The 26057-nt window shown below is 41.8% G+C and overlaps 2 long non-coding RNA genes across 3 annotated transcripts; both read left to right on the top strand.

Moving 5' to 3' along the window:
* Positions 1–5973: 5973 nt before the first annotated feature.
* On the top strand, positions 5974–14388 carry LOC115186568 (uncharacterized). Of its 2 annotated transcripts, XR_003875782.1 has the most exons (3): positions 5974–6137; positions 12097–12164; positions 14350–14388. It is a non-coding gene; the product is annotated as an uncharacterized LOC115186568 (long non-coding RNA). The 2 variants fall into 2 exon arrangements; XR_003875781.1 differs by lacking the exon at positions 14350–14388 and having other exon boundaries at positions 12097–12269.
* Positions 14389–14411: 23 nt separating this feature from the next.
* Positions 14412–26041, top strand: LOC115186571 (uncharacterized). Its single transcript, XR_003875784.1, has 4 exons — positions 14412–14448; positions 17297–17404; positions 25626–25742; positions 26008–26041. It is a non-coding gene; the product is annotated as an uncharacterized LOC115186571 (long non-coding RNA).
* Positions 26042–26057: the final 16 nt, after the last annotated feature.

The raw sequence follows: 26057 nt of genomic DNA on the forward strand, positions 1-26057 counted from the left end.
CCGGTGTCTATAATTGCCTGATGTTTTTTTCTGACCACAGTACTCAGATTATTGCAAAGTGTGCTCTCCCAGTAAAGTTATTTTGAAATTTGTCAACGCGATTGCATTCAGGAGATGTTAATCTATAATTCTTTGAATAACATTTTAATATTTTATCAAGGTTTATGGCGAGTATTTTTTTATTTGTTGTGCTGATTCACCAGCATTTTTGGAGGCAAGATATTTTCTGAACATCACATGATGATGTAAAATGCTGTTTTTGGATATAAATATGAACTTGATAGAACACAAAATGCATGTATTGTCTAACATAACTAACATAATGTCCTAGGAGTGTCATCTGATGAAGATTGTCAAAGGTTAGTGCATAATTTTAGCTGTTTTTCTGCTTTTGGTGACGCTTGTCCTTGTTTTGAAAATGGCTGTGTGTAATGTTTTGTCAATATACTGTCCTAACATAATCTAATTTTATGCTTTCGCCGTAAAGCCTTTTTGAAATCGGACAACGTGGTTAGATTAAGGAGATGTTTATCTTTCAAATGGTGTAAAATAGTTGTATGTTTGAGAAATTTGAATCATGAGATTTTGTTGTTTTCAAATAAGGCGCTCTGATATTTCACTGGCTGTTGTAAGTGTGTACCGCGGGTGGGACGCTAGCCACGTAGCCCATAGAAGCTAAATGATGTGTACTCAAATATTATGTAATCAAAAAATATCACTTTAGCTGGTAGAACTGACAAAATGAAATGAATCATAGAGTTCTTATAACTTATTCCATTCAACAGGTCCATTTGTTTGTCTCATGTATCTTTATATTCATATACCCTGGGGGCTATGTAGCTTCTGATCAGTCATGTTTGTCTCTTTATATTCATATACCCTGGGGGCTATGTAGCTTCTGATCAGTCATGTTTGTCTCTTTATATTCATATACCCTGGGGGCTATGTAGCTTCTGATCAGTCATGTTAGTCTCATGTCTCTCTATATTCATATACCCTGGGGGCTATGTAGCTTCTGATCAGTCATGTTAGTCTCATGTCTCTCTATATTCATATACCCTGGGGGCTATGTAGCTTCTGATCAGTCATGTTAGTCTCATGTATCTTTATATTCATATACCCTGGGGGCTATGTAGCTTCTGATCAGTCATGTTAGTCTCATGTCTCTCTATATTCATATACCCTGGGGGCTATGTAGATTCTGATCAGTCATGTTAGTCTCATGTCTCTCTATATTCATATACCCTGGGGGCTATGTAGCTTCTGATCAGTCATTTTAGTCTCATGTATCTTTATATTCATATACCCTGGGGGCTATGTAGCTTCTGATCAGTCATGTTAGTCTCATGTCTCTCTATATTCATATACCCTGGGGGCTATGTAGATTCTGATCAGTCATGTTAGTCTCATGTCTCTCTATATTCATATACCCTGGGGGCTATGTAGCTTCTGATCAGTCATTTTAGTCTCATGTATCTTTATATTCATATACCCTGGGGGCTATGTAGCTTCTGATCAGTCATGTTAGTCTCATGTATCTTTATATTCATATACCCTGGGGGCTATGTAGCTTCTGATCAGTCATGTTAGTCTCATGTCTCTCTATATTCATATACCCTGGGGGCTATGTAGCTTCTTATCAGTCATGTTTGTCTCTTTATATTCATATACCCTGGGGGCTATGTAGCTTCTGATCAGTCATGTTAGTCTCATGTCTCTCTATATTCATATACCCTGGGGGCTATGTAGCTTCTTATCAGTCATGTTTGTCTCTTTATATTCATATACCCTGGGGGCTATGTAGCTTCTGATCAGTCATGTTTGTCTCATGTCTCTTTATATTCATATACCCTGGGGGCTATGTAGCTTCTGATCAGTCATGTTTGTCTCTTTATATTCATATACCCTGGGGGCTATGTAGCTTCTGATCAGTCATGTTTGTCTCATGTCTCTTTATATTCATATACCCTGGGGGCTATGTAGCTTCTGATCAGTCATGTTTGTCTCTTTATATTCATATACCCTGGGGGCTATGTAGCTTCTGATTAGTCATGTTAGTCTCATGTCTCTTTATATTCATATACCCTGGGGGCTATGTAGCTTCTGATCAGTCATGTTGAGAGTTGTGCTGTTATTCAGACACTTGATTTTTATTTCCAGTTGTTTTTCCCTGGTCATGTCAGAATATACTACCTTTACAGAGTAACTGCACCTAAAAACCAACTTCTCATTTAGAAAACAGCGTATGTGGCATTGATATGAGCCAGTATTGATACGGCTCAGTACATCACTGGGGCTAAGCTTCCTGCCATCCAGGACCTCTATACCAGGCGGTGTCAGAGGAAGGCCCTAAAAAACAGCAGCAGCCAGGGTCAAATGGCAGGGAAGAGGATGATTTAGGTGACCAAGACACAGGCCTAGAACTTGATTTTTTTGTCTGCCGGTTATTGTCATGCAAAAGACTGCTGACCTGAAGGTAAATTATGTTAATTAACATTGACACGTTTAGCAACTCCAGGCCTCCACAAACCAATGATGAGCACCTTTTGGAACATCTACATTAAAAAATAATAATAAATAAATGTAATACACACCATCACAATAAACCCATTATTTATTTTAGGCAGATCTAAATAAACATGTATTATAGAAGAACAGAATATGAGTTGACCTACTGTGTTATCTGGCTATTCTCCATCTTATAGACTGTAGGCTTGTTCATTTAGTAGACTAGATACTGTATGTTATCTGGCTATGATATAGACTGTAGGCTTGTTCATTTAGTAGACTAGATACTGTATGTTATCTGGCTATGATATAGACTGTAGGCTTGTTCATTTAGCTGACTAGATATGCCTATGCTTATAAGTCCTGTGCAATTATTTTATATTTTATGATTTTATAGTAAGAAGAATATAATTGTAATTAGCTGAATAAAATAGAAAGGATATTTTTCTCATTCCAGAGCGAGTGCCCATATGAAGTGTCTATGTTGAGCGTAAAAGTTATAATTTGAAACAGTTATTTGGCAACTTTAGTTGTGATTAATACAAACTTTAGTAAAGCCAATGCTAAAGGGTAGTTTCACCAGGACATCTAACTGAGGCATTTCAACAGTGGTACAGCAACAGGTAGTCAGGGAGACATGCAGTTAAACACATCCCCTACATTCATCTAGAAATATAACAGACTTTATTATAGTTTCACCAGGACATCTAACTGAGGCATTTCAACAGTGGTACAGCAACAGGTAGTCAGGGAGACATGCACTTATTAAACACATCCCCTACATTCATCTAGAAATATAACAGACTTTATTATAGTTTCACCAGGACATCTAACTGAGGCATTTCAACAGTGGTACAGCAACAGGTAGTCAGGGAGACATGCACTTATTAAACACATCCCCTACATTCATCTAGAAATATAACAGACTTTACTTTAGTTTCACCAGGACATCTAACTGAGGCATTTCAACAGTGGTACAGTAACAGGTAGTCAGGGAGACATGCACTTATTAAACACATCCCCTACATTCATCTAGAAATATAACAGACTTTATTATAGTTTCACCAGGACATCTAACTGAGGCATTTCAACAGTGGTACAGCAACAGGTAGTCAGGGAGACATGCACTTATTAAACACATCCCCTACATTCATCTAGAAATATAACAGACTTTATTATAGTTTCACCAGGACATCTAACTGAGGCATTTCAACAGTGGTACAGTAACAGGTAGTCAGGGAGACATGCACTTATTAAACACATCCCCTACATTCATCTAGAAATATAACAGACTTTATTATAGTTTCACCAGGACATCTAACTGAGGCATTTCAACAGTGGTACAGTAACAGGTAGTCAGGGAGACATGCACTTATTAAACACATCCCCTACATTCATCTAGAAATATAACAGACTTTATTATAGTTTCACCAGGACATCTAACTGAGGCATTTCAACAGTGGTACAGTAACAGGTAGTCAGGGAGACATGCACTTATTAAACACATCCTCTACATTCATCTAGAAATATAACAGACTTTATTATAGTTTCACCAGGACATCTAACTGAGGCATTACAACAGTGGTACAGTAACAGGTAGTCAGGGAGACATGCAGTTAAACACATCCTCTACATTCATCTAGAAATATAACAGACTTTATTATAGTTTCACCAGGACATCTAACTGAGGCATTACAACAGTGGTACAGCAACAGGTAGTCAGGGAGACATGCACTTATTAAACACATCCCCTACATTCATCTAGAAATATAACAGACTTTATTATAGTTTCACCAGGACATCTAACTGAGGCATTTCAACAGTGGTACAGTAACAGGTAGTCAGGGAGACATGCACTTATTAAACACATCCTCTACATTCATCTAGAAATATAACAGACTTTATTATAGTTTCACCAGGACATCTAACTGAGGCATTTCAACAGTGGTACAGTAACAGGTAGTCAGGGAGACATGCACTTATTAAACACATCCCCTACATTCATCTAGAAATATAACAGACTTTATTATAGTTTCACCAGGACATCTAACTGAGGCATTTCAACAGTGGTACAGCAACAGGTAGTCATGGAGACATGCAGTTATTAAACACATCCCCTACATTCATCTAGAAATATAACAGACTTCATTCTAAAAATATAATGTTTAGTTTATTATCAAAATATTGCCAATTTATTCTCGAAATATTGCCACTTTTAAAAGTTCTATCAAAAAAGTGTGACTTTAGAGAGAGAGAAAAAGAAAGAAGGGATTGCAGGGTAATTTAATCAGATTGGCTTATTGGAGATGGGGTCAGAGTCAATGTTTGAAGTTGTTGGCTTCAACATACACTGTAGATGTATGTGTTCAAAAGTAGCTCCCAATGTCTTCAAATCCCTGGGGAGAGAGGAACTGCTACCCCTGGAGAGAGAGGAGCTGCTACCCCTGGAGAGAGAGGAGCTGCTACCCCTAGGGAGAGAGGAGCTGCTACCCCTGGAGAGAGAGGAGCTGCTACCCCTAGGGAGAGAGGAACTGCTACCCCTAGGGAGAGAGGAGCTGCTACCCCTGGGGAGAGAGGAACTGCTACCCCTAGGGAGAGAGGAGCTGCTACCCCTGGAGAGAGAGGAGCTGTTACCCCTGGGGAGAGAGGAACTGCTACCCCTAGGGAGAGAGGAGCTGCTACCCCTGGAGAGAGAGGAGCTGTTACCCCTGGGGAGAGAGGAACTGCTACCCCTGGGGAGAGAGGAGCTGCTACCCCTGGAGAGAGAGGAGCTGCTACCCCTGGGGAGAGAGGAACTGCTACCCCTAGGGAGAGAGGAGCTGCTACCCCTGGAGAGAGAGGAGCTGCTACCCCTAGGGGAGAGAGGAGCTGCTACCTCTGGTGAGAGAGGAGCCATACCCCTGGGGAGAGAGGAGCTGCTACCCCTGGGGAGAGAGGAGCTGCTACCCCTGGGGAGAGAGGAGCTGCTACCCCTGGGGAGAGAGGAGCCGTACCCCTGGGGAGAGAGGAGCTGCTACCCCTAGGGAGAGAGGAGCTGCTACCCCTGGAGAGAGAGGAGCTGCTACCCCTGGGGAGAGAGGAACTGCTACCCCTAGGGAGAGAGGAGCTGCTACCCCTGGAGAGAGAGGAGCTGCTACCCCTGGGGAGAGAGGAACTGCTACCCCTAGGGAGAGAGGAGCTGCTACCCCTGGAGAGAGAGGAGCTGCTACCCCTGGGGAGAGAGAGGAGCTGCTACCCCTGGGGAGAGAGAGGAGCTGCTTCCCATGGGGAGAGAGAGGATCTGCTACCCCTGGGGAGAGAGGAGCTGCTACCCCTGGGGAGAGAGAGGAGCTGCTACCCCTGGGGAGAGAGGAGCTGCTACCCCTGGGGAGAGAGGAGCTGCTACCCCTGGGGAGAGAGGAGCTGCTACCCCTGGGGAGAAAGGAGCTGCTAAGAATGGTGTCACATCCCTCCAATAGAGTTCCAGACAGTTGTAGAATGTATGCCAAGGCACATTGTAAGAGCTGTAAAGAGAGAGGGACTCGGAGAGAGAACAGGTAGAACCTGATATGTAAATGAGCAGAGCAAACGAAAGTAACTTTCAACAACCGAATGATCATTCAGACTCTGTTTCTATTGAGAGATAAAAGGTAAGACGACGATTGATATGTGTATTAATATAGTTGATGATATTGTTATGTGTATTCATATAGTTGATGGTATTGTTTTGTGTATTCATATATTTGATGATATTGTTATGTGTATTAATATAGTTGATGATATTGTTATGTGTATTCATATAGTTGATGATATTGTTATGTGTATTCATATAGTTGATGATATTGTTGTGTGTATTAATATAGTTGATGATATTGTTGTGTGTATTAATATAGTTGATGATATTGTTGTGTGTATTCATATAGTTTATGATATTTTTGGTGGACAGTGTTATAATAGTCCTACTCTCCTTAAAATGTTTTGGATATAAATTAGATGCGTGGGGTGAATTCGTTCTGTGCCCATCTGTGTGCCCCAGGGGGATCGCTCCTACACTATCTACAATCTAAAAGGGTTCTTTGGCTGTCCCCATAGGAGAACCCTTTGTAGAACCCTTTTTGGTACTAGGTAGAACACTTTTGGGTTCCATGAAGAACCCTTTCCACAGAGGGTTCTACATGGAAGCCAGAAGGGTTCTACCTGGAACCCAAAATAATCTCCTATGGGGACAGACGGAGGACCTGTTTGGAACCCTTTATTCTAAGAGTGTACTGTATCATAGGTCTATAGACTTGACTTCTCAAAACATTTTTAAAACATTTTGTGGAAAGCCAAACAATAACTTACACTTCCTCAAAACAGGTTGTGTGTATTCATTAGTGCCGACCGTAGCAAAACGTTTGGCAACAGAAACCGTTTAGGTCACATTGTACAGTGTTTGGCGTAAACTGTTTATGCATCATTTTAGAACTATTGGCTGTGGAGTAAACTAATGAATACAACCCAGGTTGTAGCCAACAACTCGGCTGTTTATACCTGATGCTGAAACCTGAACATAGCCTGGGGGTATACTAATATGCAAGCTAGATATTCTGGTTTTCTAAAGCTAGCCAGCTTCAGTTATCTTCACATTCCATCTCAGACCTCATCCATCAGAATATACAGAGTGCTAGTCACCAGGAAGCTGCTCTCTCAGCAGAACAGAAAATATCTCAATGACTTGACATGTTCTGGTTGTGAATTCAGGCTACAAGGTGACAATCCTGTCAGGGATTATTGTAAAGTGTGTAGATAAATTAAATGTATGGTGTAATGTTAGTATAGTGAATGACAGTAAAACCCTCCTAACAGTCTACTACTACTGAGACAGGTTGGTGTAATGTTAGTATAGTGAAGGACAGTAAAACCCTCCTAACAGTCTACTACTACTGAGACAGGTTGGTGTAATGTTAGTATAGTGAAGGACAGTAAAACACTCCTAACAGTCTACTACTACTGAGACAGGTTGGTGTAATGTTAGTATAGTGAAGGACAGTAAAACCCTCCTAACAGTCTACTACTACTGAGACAGGTTGGTGTAATGTTAGTATAGTGAATGACAGTAAAACCCTCCTAACAGTCTACTACTACTGAGACAGGTTGGTGTAATGTTAGTATAGTGAATGACAGTAAAACCCTCCTAACAGTCTACTACTACTGAGAAAGGGTGGGGTAATGTTAGTATAGTGAAGGACAGTAAAACCCTCCTAACAGTCTACTACTACTGAGACAGGTTGGTGTAATGTTAGTATAGTGAAGGACAGTAAAACACACCTAACAGTCTACTACTACTGAGACAGGTTGGTGTAATGTTAGTATAGTGAATGGCAGTAAAACACTCCTAACAGTCTACTACTACTGAGACAGGTTGGTGTAATGTTTAATCAGACAAAATGGAGCTGACTGGATGTGGTCAAGTCAAATTCAATACGTCAATATTCATATATTATACTTCTACATTTAACATTTCATATGATAATGTATCATAGTTCCACTATAATGTAGTGATCCTCTACATTTCATATGATAATGCAATTGAATAATAGTTCCACTACAGTGTAGTGATCCTCTACATTTCATATGATAATGTAATTGTATCATAGGTCCTCTATAGTGCAGTGATCCTCTACATTTCATATGATAATGTAATTGTATCATAGTTCCTCTATAGTGTAGTGATCCTCTACATTTCATATGATAATGTAATTGTATCATAGGTCCTCTATAGTGTAGTGATCCTCTACATTTCATATGATAATGTAATTGTATCATAGGTCCTCTATAGTGTAGTGATCCTCTACATTTCATATGATAATGTAATTGTATCATAGTCGCTATATGAGCCACGTCACAATTCCAACCAAGAAACACTATTGGTGCCAATGGAGCGATGTGTAGGGTTTTGCCTTTCACAAGAGCAACCCGGGTTCGCTTTCTTGCCCCTCTGTTTGCAACATTGGTGTCAGAAGTTGGATGCTGGCTTTGAGGCCATCAGAACGCCCCAGATGAGTGAAAACCAGAGTATTTGATGCATGGGGACATGCCTTCCCATTCAGCGGGGCCAGAGTAGTTGAAGCATGGGGACATGCCTTCCCATTCAGTGGGGCCAGAGTAGTTGAAATATGGGGACATGCCTTCCCATTCAGTGGGGCCAGAGTAGTTGAAATATGGGGACATGCCTTCCCATTCAGTGGGGCCAGAGTAGTTGAAATATGGGGACATGCCTTCCCATTCAGTGGGGCCAGAGTAGTTGAAATATGGGGACATGCCTTCCCATTCAGTGGGGCCAGAGTAGTTGAAATATGGGGACATGCCTTCCCATTCAGTGGGGCCAGAGTAGTTGAAATATGGGGACATGCCTTCCCATTCAGTGGGGCCAGAGTAGTTGAAATATGGGGACATGCCTTCCCATTCAGTGGGGCCAGAGTAGTTGAAATATGGGGACATGCCTTCCCATTCAGTGGGGCCAGAGTAGTTGAAATATGGGGACATGCCTTCCCGTTCAGCGGGGCCAGAGTAGTTGAAATATGGGGACATGCCTTCCCATTCAGTGGGGACAGAGTAGTTGAAATATGGGGACATGCCTTCCCATTCAGTGGGGCAGAGTAGTTGAAATATGGGGACATGCCTTCCCATTCAGTGGGGCCAGAGTAGTTGAAATATGGGGACATGCCTTCCCGTTCAGCGGGGCCAGAGTAGTTGAAATATGGGGACATGCCTTCCCATTCAGTGGGGACAGAGTAGTTGAAATATGGGGACATGCCTTCCCATTCAGTGGGGCCAGAGTAGTTGAAATATGGGGACATGCCTTCCCATTCAGCGGGGCAGAGTAGTTGAAATATGGGGACATGCCTTCCCATTCAGTGGGGCCAGAGTAGTTGAAATATGGGGACATGCCTTCCCATTCAGCGGGGACAGAGTAGTTGAAGCATGGGGACATGCCTTCCCATTCAGCGGGGGCAGAGTAGTTGAAATATGGGGACATGCCTTCCCGTTCAGCGGGGGCAGAGTAGTTGAAATATGGGGACATGCCTTCCCGTTCAGCGGGGCCAGAGTAGTTGAAGCATGGGGACATGCCTTCCCATTCAGCGGGGCCAGAGTAGTTGAAATATGGGGACATGCCTTCCCATTCAGTGGGGCCAGAGTAGTTGAAATATGGGGACATGCCTTCCCGTTCAGCGGGGCCAGAGTAGTTGAAGCATGGGGACATGCCTTCCCATTCAGCGGGGCCAGAGTAGTTGAAGCATGGGGACATGCCTTCCCATTCAGTGGGGCCAGAGTAGTTGAAATATGGGGACATGCCTTCCCATTCAGTGGGGCCAGAGTAGTTGAAGCATGGGGACATGCCTTCCCATTCAGCGGGGGCAGTGTGAGCCACGTTACAATTTCCACCAAGGCTCAACCCTATTGGTGCGATGTGAAGTTGTCTTCCCAGCAACCCAGATTCTCTTCCCTCCCCTGCATCTGTACTTGGTGTATTTGGTTGTACTTGAATTGTACTTGGTGATATGTTGCTGCTAGTGCTAGACAACATTTAGAGACAGAATACAGACAGAAGAGTTTACACAACGTTTCCGTACAACATTATACACAGCTAGATAGAGTAAACATAGAGCTATAAGAGAATGAACAGTGGATATACACATATACAATACAGTGTATATACAGTTTATATACAGTACAGTAGCTATACAGTTGATATACAGTACAGTGGCTATACAGTTGATATACAGTACAGTGGATATACAGTTGATAAACAGCACAGTGGCTATACAGTTGATATACAGTACAGTGGATATACAGTTGATATACAGTACAGTGGATATACAGTTGATATACAGTACAGTGGATATACAGTTGATATACAGTACAGTGGCTATACAGTTGATATACAGTACAGTGGCTATACAGTTGATATACAGTACAGTTGATATACAGTTGATATACAGTACAGTGGCTATACAGTTGATATACAGTACAGTGGCTATACAGTTGATATACAGTACAGTGGCTATACAGTTGATATACAGTACAGTTGATATACAGTTGATATACAGTACAGTGGCTATACAGTTGATATACAGTACAGTGGATATACAGTTGATATACAGTACAGTGGCTATACAGTTGATAAACAGTGGATGTCCACATTTACAGTATCAGTATAAATATATCTAAGAGAGATGAACAGAGAGATAATGCAGTATAGTTCAGTTATTTAGTGTACAGTTCAGATATGGCTTGATGTGGTGTTCAGCGTAGAGTGTAAAGTCCTTTAGTCTCTATGGCCCAGATGGCCAGTTGGTGAGGGCCACAGCATAGTCCTTTAGTCTCTATGGACCAGATGGACAGTTGGTGAGGGCCACAGCATAGTCCTTTAGTCTCTATGGACCAGATGGACAGTTGGTGAGGGCCACAGCATAGTCCTTTAGTCTCTATGGACCAGATGGACAGTTGGCGAGGGCCACAGCATAGTCCTTTAGTCTCTATGGACCAGATGGCCAGTTGGTGAGGGCCACAGCATAGTCCTTTAGTCTCTATGGGCCAGGTGGCCAGTTGGTGAGGGCCACAGCATAGTCCTTTAGTCTCTATGGGCCAGATGGCCAGTTGGTGAGGGCCACAGCATAGTCCTTTAGTCTCTATTGGCCAGGTGGACAGTTGGCGAGGGCCACAGCAAAAGTCCTTTAGTCTCTATGGGACAGATGGACAGTTGGCGAGGGCCACAGCATAGTCCTTTAGTCTCTATGGGCCAGAGGGCCAGTTGGTGAGGGCCACAGCATGGGGAATGAAACTGTTCAGATGGGGGTCTATAACATCCAATCTCATAGGTTTACAGCAGCTGACAGTTACAACTTCATTGCTAATAACTCAAACTGCCTTATTTAGATAAAGACATAATCTCTGTACAGATGTAGGATCTGAATTTGATCACCCTGTTGCAGGATAACTAAAACTTGTAGTGTATTTGAGTGTATTTAAGCTATTAAAAAGGTTTCGGAAGATGATAAATTCCACTTTTCTATTTAAATAATGTTCATGAATTATATTTACATTTTTGCAGACGCTCTTATCCAGAGCGATTTATAGTAGTGAATGCATACATTTCATTTCATACATGTTTTTTTTCTTCCCGTACTGGCCCCCCGTGGGAATTGAACCCACAATCCTGGCATTGCAAACACCATGCTCTACCAACTGAGCCACAGGGAATCCACATAACAATGCAAATGTCCTGTTGCTGAAGGATTATTTTCCTGCTGTAGCAAACTGGCTCAAATTAAGATCCAACATCTGTAGCAATATACCTCTCTCTAATGTATATGGCTATATCAGGATATATATACCTCTCTGTAATGTATATGACTCTATAAGGTTATATATACCTCTCTCTAATGTATATGGTTATATCAGGATATATATACCTCTCTCTAATGTATATGACTATATCAGGATATATATACCTCTCTCTAATGTATATGACTATATCAGGATATATATACCTCTCTCTAATGTATATGACTATATCAGGATTGGCTTTTGACCATTTTACATCTTGTATTTACTTTTGTTTAGGCTGGTTGAATGAGTTGCCTGTGAAAGCTACTTCATCTGCAAGAAAACAGGCGGCTGCACCAGTGACTGTAAGTTATGTGATTTCCTCATATGAAATTAAAATATTTTTGTAGCCTACGCAGTTACAAAATGGCTGTTGAAACTGTGGCAGATATTTCTCGGTAACATAAGAAGTCAGATAAATGTGTTGATATGTAGGAAAGATGGGCAGACTCTCGTACTGTAGGTCTAGGCTACCTGCAAACTATTATAAGGTTAGGTCGACGTCAGACGTTCAATAGTCAGAGTTTGTTTGAGCTATGATCACTTATCATGCTGACAAACCTGATGGTCTCTGTGAACTGATCTGAACAGTTTTAGACTGGTCATCTATGATATGTAGGTTATATACAGTACATTCTCTGTCCTGCTACTGGTAGGACTATAACATTATGTTGATCTGAACAGGTTTAGGCTGGTCATCTATGATATGTAGGTTATATACAGTACATTCTCTGTCCTGCTACTGGTAGGACTATAACATTATGTTGATCTGAACAGGTTTAGACTGGTCATCTATGATATGTAGGTTATATACAGTACATTCTCTGTCCTGCTACTGGTAGGACTATAACATTATGTTGATCTGAACAGGTTTAGGCTGGTCATCTATGATATGTAGGTTATATACAGTACATTCTCTGTCCTGCTACTGGTAGGACTATAACATTATGTTGATCTGAACAGGTTTAGACTGGTCATCTATGATATGTAGGTTATATACAGTACATTCTCTGTCCTGCTACTGGTAGGACTATAACATTATGTTGATCTGAACAGGTTTAGGCTGGTCATCTATGATATGTAGGTTATATACAGTACATTCTCTGTCCTGCTACTGGTAGGACTATAACATTATGTTGATCTGAACAGGTTTAGACTGGTCATCTATGATATGTAGGCTATAGGCCGAGGTATAGACCTTGATCTGCATATCACTAACAACCCACTACTATACATTATAACCTAGACTACTTTACATAATATAACATCTACATATCACTAACAACCCACTACTATACATTATAACCTAGCCTACTTTACATAATATAACATCGACATATCACTAACAACCCACTACTACACATTAAAACCTAGTCTACTTTACATTATATAAAATCTCTTACTTGATGTATAAAACCTTTCTGAATGGATTAATGATTTCCCCCTCAGATCAATCCTGTCCGTTTTAGCCCTTCTGTCTACATTCTCAGATACATTTAGAAAATAACAGATTGAAAGACAATAAATATCCTACTGTTAATGAATACAAATATGTATGAGACATGGCCTTGTGTTGCTGTACTGTCTATAACTACCTTAACAAACAGTGACTTATTATTATTATTGACAGTTACCATGGAGATTATTTTAATTATTATTATTATTATTATTATTATTATTATTGTTGCTGTACTGTCTATAACCACCTTAACAAACAGTGACTTATTATTATTATTATTATTATTATTATTATTATTGTTGCTGTACTGTCTATAACTACCTTAACAAACAGTGACTTATTATTATTATTATTGACAGTTACCATGGAGATGAAATGTCACAACTACATGTTCATGTGATGCATTAAATCACCTGACTGTTTCTATGTCTGTTAGTAAATGTTTTATTTCTCAAAGAGATAATACAAAAATGAGAACAATTGACATTCAAGAATTACTGTGTTAACCACAACCAACATGCTGGATCTCTGTTTAGTTGTCACTGTGTTAACCACAACCAACATGCTGGATCTCTGTTTAGTTGTCACTGTGTTAACCACAACCAACATGCTGGATCTCTGTTTAGTTGTCACTGTGTTAACCACAACCAACATGCTGGATCTCTGTTTAGTTGTCACTGTGTTAACCACAACCAACATGTTGGATCTCTGTTTAGTTGTCACTGTGTTAACCACAACCAACATGTTGGATCTCTGTTTAGTTGTCACTGTGTTAACCACAACCAACATGCTGGATCTCTGTATAGTTGTCACTGTGTTAACCACAACCAACATGCTGGATCTCTGTTTAGTTGTCACTGTGTTAACCACAACCAACATTCTGGATCTCTGTTTAGTTGTCACTGTGTTAACCACAACCAACATGTAGGATCTCTGTTTAGTTGTCACGGTGTTAACCACAGCCAACATGCTGGATCTCTGTTTAGTTGTCACTGTGTTAACCACAACCAACATGTTGGATCTCTGTTTAGGGGTCAGTGATCTAAAATGAGTCTCTCTGGGGAGAGAGAGGAGGGGGGCCCTGCCTCTAAAATGCATCTCTCTGGGGGACATGACACCAAAGCTAAGAGGTAAGATGACAATTTTATGAAGAATTTATTACGTTTATTTCCAAAATAAATAGCTATCTTAGATGAATGCAGTTACTGTAAATCTCTCTGGATAAGAGCATCTGCTAAATCAGGGGTTCTCAATCCGGGGTCTGTGGAGGTACTGCAGGGGTTCCACGTCACCCTGACTGTACTCGTTGCAATGTAAGACATTTGATAGAATTTTCACATGACACGACCACTTTGTTTACTCTTAATTATTGCCTAATATAATGGGATGCATATGTTCTTTACCAATTCTGATCGTTGTTACAAGCAGAATGTTGACAATATTACCGTTATATAGCTTTTAAATAGCTTTGACATAGTAGTCATCAAGTCCCTTGCCAATAATGTTGCCTGCAACGTTGCATACAATGTTCATTTTCATCGAACACATATTACGCCCTAGATGCCTTCAATTTGCCCAATTTATAGCCATGACCAATTTAGGATTATATTTTAACAACGTGATGTTGTGCTCCAAAGGGAGAACTTGAAATAACATGATGTAGAAAATTAAATAGTCAAAAGAAAAATGTGCTTATTATACACTCTTAGAAAATAAGGTTCCTTATAGAACCAAAAAGGCTTCTATCACTTCCTTAATATATGGAATCACTAATAGTAAAATATATTTTGGGGTCCAGCCACCTTTCGACCACAGGTCCAACTCCTTAGCCGCTGGGTGAAAACCTGAGTTAATCTTCAGAAATAAGCATGAGTTAATCTGCCAAAATGAAGACAAAATGTTATGCAGACATACATGGTATCACTTATTATACATCATTATTATACATAAATCATTGCCAAAAGCACAAGACATACTGTTGCGTGTAGGTTTATATTATTTATGGATTGATTATATAGAAATATCAAAACATTATTTTTAAGGACCCTTTAAGAGGTTTTAACTACTACAAAGCAATTACATGTTGCGCAGGACTGATTCTATAGTATTATCAAGACACCTGCTGTTAACTCTTAACTACTGAGGACAGCTCACGAGGTGTCCTAAATATTTGCCGACTAGGTGGGACTAGAGACTTAATGCATAGCTTTAATTTATACCAATAAGTGTCAAATGTCTTTATTCTCAGCACTTATATGACCAATTTTCTACTCTGAGATGCTTTGTGGATATGGTCCCAGATCTCAAAATATTGTTATAATAACAGGTATAATGTTGGTTTTACATAATAATAATACATGAATATTACTAATGTAACCCACTGTAAAGACTGGGTTTAGTTGACTGTGATGCACTGCACATGTCCGCGTTCTGTAACTGTCCGCGTTCTGGAACTGTCCACGTACAGAACTGTCCGTGTCCACGTCCGGTGTGGCGCCAAGCATATTGTCCGCTTACGCGCAGACTGGGCTGAGGTGATTTTGGGGAATAACGATGGAGTTTGTTACAGTGTTGAAACGCCAAAGTTTATTGTACAATTTGCTTTTTGCATAATGTTTAGGGACAGTATGAGTGTAGCCAGATCCTTTTTCACTATGAGTGTTGATATGATATTTTTCACATTTTGTGGTTCAAAAGGATTTGGAATCTTCCTCGAGACGAGGGACAGATGAACAACCTGCTAGCTAGCCAAACTAGTTGGTACAGCTAGGTAAGCTAGCTAGCTACTCTACCAGCAGCATCCTAGTTCCTCCTCCTCGCGATGTCATTTACAAAATAGCATCCGACACTATACTTAACAAAATAGATGCAGTCTATCACAGTACCATCCGTTTTGTCACCAAAGCCCCATATACCACCCACCACTGCGACCTGTATGCTCTCGTCGGCTGGCCCTCGCTACATATTTGTCGCCAGACCCACTGGCTCCAGGTCATCTATAAGTCTTTGCTAGGTAAAGCTCCGCCTCAGCTCAGCTCACTGGTCACCATAACAACACCCACCCGAAGCACGCGCTCCAGCAGGTATATCTCACTGGTCATCCCCAAAGCCAACACCTCCTTGGGCGCCTTTCATCTCTGCTGCCAATGACTGGAACGAATTCCAAAAATCATTGAATTTGGAGACTTACAGTTCCCTCACTAACTTTAAGCATCAGCTGTCAGAGCAGCTTACCGATCACTGTACCTATAAACAGCCCATCTGTAAATAGCCCATCCAATCTGCCTAACTCATCCCCATATTGTTTTTAATTACTTTTCTGATCTTTTGCACACCAGTATTTCTACTTGCACATCATCATCTGCACATATATCACTCCAGTCTTAATTTGCTAAATTGTAATTACTTCACTACTATGGCCTATTTATTGCCTTACCTCCTCATGCCATTTGTGCACACTGTACATAGATGTTTCTATTGTGTTATTCACTGTACGTCTGTTAATTCCATGTGTAACTCTGTGTTGTTGTTTGTGTTGAACTGCTTTGCTTTATCTTGGCCAGGTCGTAGTAGTAAATGAGAACTTGTTCTCAACTGGCCTACCTGGTTGAATAAAGGTGAAATAAATATGTTTTTAAATAAAATACAATTTTCTAGCTCTGAGTCTCTAATTTTATCCAATGTAAAAAACACCATTTCAGATTTTGCTACATGAGACCGAATCGAGCCATTCAGTCACATTTGAGAGTGAGGCAGATATATATTAGCAAATCTATCTTATTGAACAACCCCATGCCATGATTAGAAAGTGAAAAAATACACCAATCTCTTTCATAATTTATTTAAACAATAAAAAGCTAATTTACCAACATTTCTGAAAAGTGATATATAGTATTTTGAAATGAAACTGTTCTTATGTTTCCCCATCTGAGCTCAGAGTAGATGAGAGATGTAATGTTTGTCTCTGTTGTGTTGAAGCCCAATCAAGGAGGAGAGACAAGCCTCCCCTGTATCCAGCTGTGAGAGTGACAGGTCTATGAGTCCTCCTCCAAGGTTTAGAGAGGGAGACTATTCTACTGAACAAAGGTAAGAAGAGCTCATGGGTCATGGTCAGTGAGTTAAACAACACTGTCTCTAGTCATTTCTCCTCTCCCATTTTCACATTTCTTTTTGTTGTTTTCATAATCCATAGGCTAATACTTTTGTCAATTTTCATTGTCCTAAAACAATATTAAACAAACACAACGTTCCCTCTCTCTGTGTGTGTGTGTGTGTGTGTGTGTGTGTGTGTGTGTGTGTGTGTGATTGCCTAGTCACTTTTACCCCTACCTACATGTACATATTACCTCAATTATAATCTCATTATCCTCTCTGGGGTATGTGGGACGATTTCGTCCCACCTACGTAACAGCTACTGAAATTCCAGTGGCGCGATTTTTGAATCGTTAGAAATACTATTACTTCAATTTCTCAAACATATGACTATTTTACAGCTATTTAAAGACAAGAATCTCATTAATCTAACCCCACTGTCCGATTTCAAAAAGGCTTTACAACGAAAGCAAAACATTAGATTATGTCAGCAGAGTGCCCAGCCAGAAAAAATCAGACAGCCATTTTTCAAGCTAGCATATCATGTCACATAAACCCAAACCACAGCTAAATGCAGCACTAACCTTTGATGATCTTCATCAGATGACACACCTAGGACATTGTGTTATACAATACATGCATGTCTGTTCAATCAAGTTCATATTTATATCAAAAAACAGCTTTTTGCATTAGCATGTGACGTTCAGAAAAAGCATAACCCCCGCAAACTTCTGTTGAATTTACTAACAGTTTGCTAAATTACTCACGATAAACGTTCACAAAAAGCATAACAATTATTTTAAGAATTATAGATACATTACTCCTCTATGCACTCGATATGTCCGATTTTAAAATAGCTTTTCGGATGAAGCACATTTTGCAATAATCTAAGTACATAGCCCGGCATTACAGGGCTAGCTATTTAGATACCCACCCAGGTCAGCCTCCACCAAAATCACATTTCCTATAAGAAAAATGTTCTTACCTTGCTTGTTCTTCATCAGAATACACTGCCAGGACTTCTACTTCAATAACAAATGTTGGTTTGGTCCCAAATAATCCATCGTTATATCCAAACAGCTACGTTTTGTTCGTGAGTTCTAGAATGCTTCTTCACGGTCCCGCGCATGGCGCATTGGCGTGTCAAAAATGTCTAAATATTCCATTACCGTACTTCGAAGCATGTCAACCGCTGTTTAAAACCAATTTTTATGCCATTTAACTCGTAGATTAGTGATAATATTCCGACCGGGAGTATGCATTGAGCCTAAACAGCCGAATAAAATTTCTCCTCAGAAGCGACTCATGCACGCGCCTCATTCAAAGGTCCTCGGAGCAGCCACTTACAAAAGGTGATAATGTGTTTCAGCCTGAGGCTCCCTCGTAAACCTTCAGTTATTTCCCGGGCTCTGAGAGCCTATCGGAGCCCTGGGAATTGTCACGTTACAGCTAAGATCCTTACTTTTCAATAAAAAGATGCAAGACGCACGACTCCTTGTCAGACAGGGTACTTCCTGCTTGAAACCTTGTCAGGTTTTTGCCTGCCATAGGAGTTCTGTTATACTCACAGACACCATTCAAACAGTTTTAGAAAATTCAGAGTGTTTTCTATCCAAACCTGAACAATAATATGCATATTCTAGCTTCTGAGTTGGTGTAGGAGGCAGTTAAAAATGGGAACATATTTTTTCCAAAATTCTCAATACTGCCCCCTAGCCCAGACAGGTTATTACCTCAACTACTTGGTACCCCTGCACATTGACTCAGTACTGGTATTCCTTATAGTCTCATTGAAAAAGCAAATTTTCTTACTTTTAACTGCATTGTTGGGAAAGTGCTCGTACGTAAGCTTTTCTTGCTAAAGTGTACACCTGTTGTATTTGGCGCATGTTAGAAATACCATTTTTATTGTATTTGAAGCTCATTTGCAGAAACTCGTCAATGGTTCTAATGATCTTCTCATGCCAAACAGCAGTTCGAATGTTGAAGAACGGTGGCTAGGAACAACTCCCTAAAAAGGCAGGAACCTAGGAAGAAACCTAGAGAGGAACCAGGCTCTGAGGGGTGGCCAGTCCTCTTCTGGCTGTGCTGGGGGGAGATTATAAGAGTACATGGCCGTTAACCTCTCTCGGTTAGGTGGGACGAAATCGTCCCACACTATTCAACAGCCAGTGAGAAATCAGAGCGCCAAATTTAAAACCACAGAATGTCATAATTCAAAGTTCTCAAACAAAGGACTATTTGACACCATTTTATAGATACATTTCTCTTGAATCGAACCACGTTGTCCGATTATCAAAAGGCTTTACAGCGAAAGCAAAACATTACATTATGTTAGGAGAGTACATCGACCCAATAACCACACAGCCATTTTCTAAGCAACTAGCATGCATCCACAAATACGAAATAAATAAACCCAAAACACAGCTAAGTGAAGCACTAACCTTTGACGATCTTAATCAGATGACACTCCTAGGACATCTTGTTACACAATACATACATTTTTTTGTTCGATCAAGTTCATATTTATATCTAAAAACAGCATTTTACAGTGGCGCGTGACGTTCAGAAAATATTTTGCCTCCAATACTACCAGTGAATCAGCGCTACAATTTACAAAAATACTCGTTACAAACGTTGATAAAATATTAAACTGTCATTCAAAGAATTATAGATGAACATCTCCTTTATGCTAACGCGTTGACAGATTTCAAAATAACTTTACTGGGAGAGCACACTTTCCAATAATCTGAGTACTGTGCTGAGAAAAAAACAGCAGGCAATTATAGACACCGGACATCTTGGAGTCATCTAAACGCATAAATAGCATTATAAATATTCACTTACCTTTAATAATCTTCATCAGAAGACACTTCCAGGAATCCTAGGTCCACAATAAATGTTGTTTTGTTCGATAAAGTTCATAATTTATGTCCAAATAGCTCCTTGTTGTTCGCGTGTTCAGTTAGCTACTCCAAATGTAGGAAGCGCGCCCAAAATTTCACGACGAAAAGTAACCCCAAAAAATATTTTTACATTCGTTCAAACATGTCAAACGTTGTAAAGCATCAATCTTCAGGGCCTTTAGAATGTGAAACTTCAGTAATATTCCAACCGGACCCATCCTGTGTCTTAATTTCAGACTGTTCTTCAAGATGTTCAAAAGTTCACAGATGACCAGCAGGGTCAAATAATAATCACAGTGGTTATCCTGTTATTGATAGGGGGCAGTATTTTCACGGCCGGATATAAAACGTGAAAATACTGCCCCCTATCCATAACAGGTTATTAAGTTCAGACTCTTCTTCAAGATGTTCAAAAGTTCACAGATGACCAGCAGGGTCAAATAATAATCACAGTGGTTATCCTGTTATATATATCCTCCGTCAGACCAGTAGAAACTGGATCAGCAGCACTATAATATATCACGTCTGGTGGAGAATGTATCAATACTGATAGGATGGAAAGAAAGGGAGCGCTGCCCTCAGATCAGCTTTCTCCATTCAAATCTTACCTTAACATTATAATTATTTCACAATACTGGCCACGGATCAGCACCTAGAGAAATATTATCACCTATGGCAGCAAGTATTGAGGAAGCTAATTCTAATGCTTACCCAATAAAAAATGTACTAAATCACAGATTTGGCACATCATTGTGTTCATGTTAGGCTACACATCATGAAATATATTGAGACAAATTACAGACAGTAGCCTACAAGTAGCAAAATAGAACTCAATTGAACATAAAACATATTTCAATCTGATTGTAATAGACCTAAAGCCTACTGTTCATATTTTAATGTAGACATCTCGGTTTTCATTTGAAGCATCATTTTATACATTGCTTGTTTCTATCAATTGCAAAGACATTTGCAACTTTGTATTTGTAGTCAACTTTGTTCTGAAGTTATCAGCAGACGCAGAGAGATGGATAAACCATGTGTTTCTATGTTTAGCTGAGATTTTCTGTGTATAAAGTGACGCGGGAGGGCAGAAAAGCATCTAACGATGCACTAAGCTGTTCAATGAGTGGTCAACGTTAATAACGATGGTTTTTGGAAACAGCTCAGAGATATAACGAAACCAGGCCCTGGATTAAAACATCAGCTAAATTCAAAACAAAATGTTTTACATACCTGTTATCCTGTTTTACATACATAAATACATACATATTACTGTATTTAATAATGGTTTTAAAAAAAATGTTTTATATTGATGTGACAAATGTATCATTTGTACAGTTCTTTATTAAACATGCAGTTCTTTTTTACATTTAAATGTGTAAAACCTAGCAGTACTACTGATTTCTCTGATAGTGAGGCAGGTATATACTATTACTGTGTAAAACCTAGCATCTGCCTCACTCTCAGAGAAATCAGTAGTACTGCTATGTCCTTAGCCAAAGTGGGCCACCAGTACTTCCCACTCACACAGCGCACCGTCCGACCGATGCCTGGATGACCAGAGGTGACTTGTGGGCCCAATAGATCAACCGGTAACGGACAGCAGACTGAACGTACAGACGCCCAGCGGGACACTAGAGGAGAGCGGGCTCTGCAGGTAACGCCTACTCAATGTCCGCATCGAGCTTCCATATTACCGGTGCCACCAGGCAGGAGGCCGGGAGTATGGGGGTGGGATCCATGGGCCGCTCCTCTGTGTCATACAGCTGGGACAGTGCGTCTGCCATAACGTTCTGGGAACCTGTTCTGTACGAAAGGGTGAAAGCAAAACAGGTGAAAAACATGGCCTGTCGAGGGTTCAGTCTCCTCACTGGCCGGATGTACTCCAGATTGCGGTGGTCAGTCCAGATGAGAAAAGGGTGTTTCGCCCCCTCAAGCCAATGTCTCCACGCCTTCAAAGCCTTGACAACAGCCAACAGCTCCCGGTCCCCCACATCATAGTTTCGCTCCGCCGGGCTGAGCTTCTTAGAGAAGAAGGCACAGGGCGGAGCATCGGTGGCATACCTGAACGCTGAGAGAGCATGGCTCCGATCCCAGCCCTGCCTGCCTCAGCCGACCACTGCAAACGTACCAGTCCCCCCTTCAGCAGTGAGGTAATGGGAGCTGCTACCTGACCAAAACCCCGGATAAACCTCCAGTAGTAATTGGCAAACCCTAGAAACTGCTGCACCTCCTTTACCGTGGTGGGAGTTGGCCAATTACGCACAGCTGAAATGCGGTCACTCTCCATCTCCACCCCTGAGGTGGAAATGCGGTACCCTAGGAAGGAGACGGACTGTTGGAAGAACAGGCATTTCTCAGCCTTGACGTACAGGTCATGCTCCAAGAGGCGTCCAAGCATCCTGCGCACCAGGGACACATGCTCGGCGCGTGTAGTGGAGTATATCAGAATATACACCTCTACACCCTGCCCGTGCAGGTCCCTGACAATCTCGTCTACAAAGGCTTGGAAGACTGATGGAGCATTTATCAACCCGTACGGCTTGCGAGGTACTCATAATGCCCTGAGGTCGTACTGAATGCCGTCTTCCACTCGTCTCCCTCCCGGATATGCACCAGGTTGTAAGCGCTCCTGAGATCTAGTTTGATGAAGAAGCGTGCCCTGTGCATTGACTCAATCGCAGTGGCGATAAGAGGTAGCGGATAACTGTACCTCACCGTGATCTGATTTAGGCCTCGGTAGTCAATACACGGGCGCAGACCTCCCTCTTTCTTCTTCACAAAAAAGAAACTCGAGGAAGCGGGTGAAGTGGAGGACCGAATGTACCCCTGATGCAGGGATTCAGAGACATATGTTTCCATAGCCGTCGTCTCCGCTTGTGACAGGGGATACATGTGACTCCTGGGAAGTGCAGTGTCTACCAGGAGATTTATCGCACAATCTCGTCGATGGGGTGGTAATTGAGTGGCCTTCTTTTTGGAGAAGGCGAGAGTGAAATCGGCATATTCGGGGGGAATGCGCACGGTGGAGACCTGGTCTGGACTTTCCACCGTAGTAGCACCAATGGAAACCCCTAAACACCTCCCTGAGCACTCTCGCGACCACCCTGTGAGAGCCCTCTGTTGCCATGAAATAGTGGGGTCATGACGAGCTAACCAGGGAAGGCCTAGTACCACAGGAAATGCAGGGGAGTCAATGAGGAAGAGACTGATTCTCTCCTCTTGACCCCCTTGCGTCACCATGGCCAGGGGAATGGTAGCCTCCCTAATCAACCCGTACCCTAAAGGTTGACTGTCCATAGCGTAAACTGGGAAAGGCCTAACCACTGGAAAAATAGGGATCCTAACCTATGGGTGAATGCTCTGTCGATAAAATTCCCAGCTGTGCCTGAATCGACAAGCACCTTATGCTGGGAATGCGGGGGAAACTCATGGAAGAAAACATGCACAAACAGGTGTACAACAGAGGGCTCTGGATGAGAGTGGTGCAGGCTCACCTGGGGTGGCGCCAGATTGCCCTACCTGCTGCCTCTACTCCTAGAGGAACCAACCTGGCACTGACCAGCAGTGTGACCTCTGCAGCCACAGATGGTACACTTGAAAGCCCCTCCTCCGGCCTCCCTGAGCGCAGCACCTCCCAGCTCCATAGGCACTGGAGCGGTGGTGCTGAGATGGGGAATCGACAGAGCCCTCTCTGGACGTCTGCGGGTGACCAGCAGATTTTCCAACCGAATGGACAGGTCCACCAGCTGGTCAAAGGTGAGGGTGGTATCTCTGCAGGCCAACTCCTGACAGACATCCTTGTGCAGGCTGCAGCGGTAGTGGTCGATAAGGGCCCTGTTGTTCCATCCCGCTCCTGCGGCCAGGGTCCGAAATTCCAGGGCGAACTCCTGGATGCTCCTCATCCCCTGCCTCAGGTGGAAGAGACATTCACCCGCCACTCTACCCTTGGGAGGGTGGCCGAAGACTGCCCGGAAGCGGCGGGTGAACTCCTCGAAGTTGTCCAACGGTGCATCTCCTTCTCCCCACACGGCATTAGCTCACTCCAGAGCTCTCCCTGAGAGGCACGAGACAAGGGCGGACGCCCTCTCCCTTCCCGAGGGAGCCGGGTAAACGGTGCCCAGGTATAAGTCCAGCTGTAGCAGGAAACCCTGGCAATGTGCCGCCGTCACATCATACTCCACTGGGACCGGGTACAGGAGGGGCGAGTAGTGGGAACCCCTGTTGTGCTGGTGGAGGCGCTGGAGGGACTCCCTGTCTCTCTCAGAGGTCCATGGTCTGGACGACGCGGTCCATCGCGACGCCGAGATGTTGTAGCATCGTCGCGTGTTCTCTGACTCGCTCCTCAACTCTATTAACCGGGGTTCCTGCTGACTCCAGGTCGGGTGTGGAATTCTGTTAGGTATGCGTAACTTGCTGTAAGGGAGTCAGGCACAGGAGAGCAGAAGTTGGGTAGCCAAAGGAGCCTTTTATTTCGGCGAACAAACACACGGCACTAAGAACACTAAACACAAGATGGGTTGACATAACCCAGCGCAAACCAGTCTAGCGTGCACATACACGAAACAACAAACAATTCCACACACAGACGTGGGGGGGTAACAGAGGGTTATATACATGTCTAATACTGAGGGAATTGAAACCAGGTGTGATGGAAAACAAGACAAGACAAATGGAAAAATTAAAGGTGGATCGGCGATGGCTAGAAAGCCGGTGACATCGACCACCAAACGTTGCCCGAACAAGGAGAGGAACTGACTTTGGAGGACATTGTGACAATTACTGTGTTAAACCTAGCAGTACTACTGATCTCTCTGAGAGTGAAGCAGATATATATTTCTACTGTGTTAAACCTAGCAGTACTACTGATTTCTCTGAGTGAGGCAGATATATATTATTACTGTATAAAACCTAGTAGTACTACTGATTTCTCTGAGTGAGGCAGATGTAAAGCATTTTGCAAAATAAACATTTGTCTCTCTGAAATGAAACCATCAAGTGATATATTATAAACAAATGCATGTCTGTCATTGGTCAAACCTATACTATCATTAGATAGTGAAAAAACACCCCAATCTCTTTCACAATTTCTTTAAACAATAAAATCTATTTTACCAACATTTCTGAAAAGTGATATATAGCGTTTTGGAATGAAACTCTTCTTATGTTTCTGAGCTCAGAGTAGATGAGAGATGTAAGGAGATGTAAACAACAACAAAAATGAAGCAATGAAAATTCCCGTCCAGCGTTGGATCAAGGGGTGTAATCATTAGTCCAAAACATCTCTCATCTACTCTGTTGTGTTGAAGTCCAATCAAGCAGGAGAGACCAGCCTCCCCTGTACCCAGCTGTGTGTCCATGAAGAGTGACTGGTCTATGAGACATCCTATAGAGTTTAGAGAGGGAGACTTTTCTACTGAACAAAGGTAAGAAGAACTCATGGGTCATGGTCAGTGAGTTAAACAACACTGTCTCTAGTCATTTCTCCTCTCCCATTTTCACATTTATTTTAGTTGTTTTCATAATCCATAGGCTAATCAAAGTGTCAATTTTCATATTCCTAAAACAATATAAAACAAACACAACATTCACAATCTGTGTGTTTTTGTGTGTGTGTGTGTGTGTGTGTGTGTGCGTGTGCGTGTGCGTGTGTGTGTGAGTGTGCGAACTCCTTGGATGTTTTCTCAACAGAAACCAACAGGAGAGATCAGAGTCAGAGATTCTCAGTGGTCAGTCTTCCC

This window comes from Salmo trutta, unplaced genomic scaffold (assembly GCF_901001165.1).
Source record: "Salmo trutta unplaced genomic scaffold, fSalTru1.1, whole genome shotgun sequence".
Taxonomy (NCBI): domain Eukaryota; kingdom Metazoa; phylum Chordata; class Actinopteri; order Salmoniformes; family Salmonidae; genus Salmo; species Salmo trutta.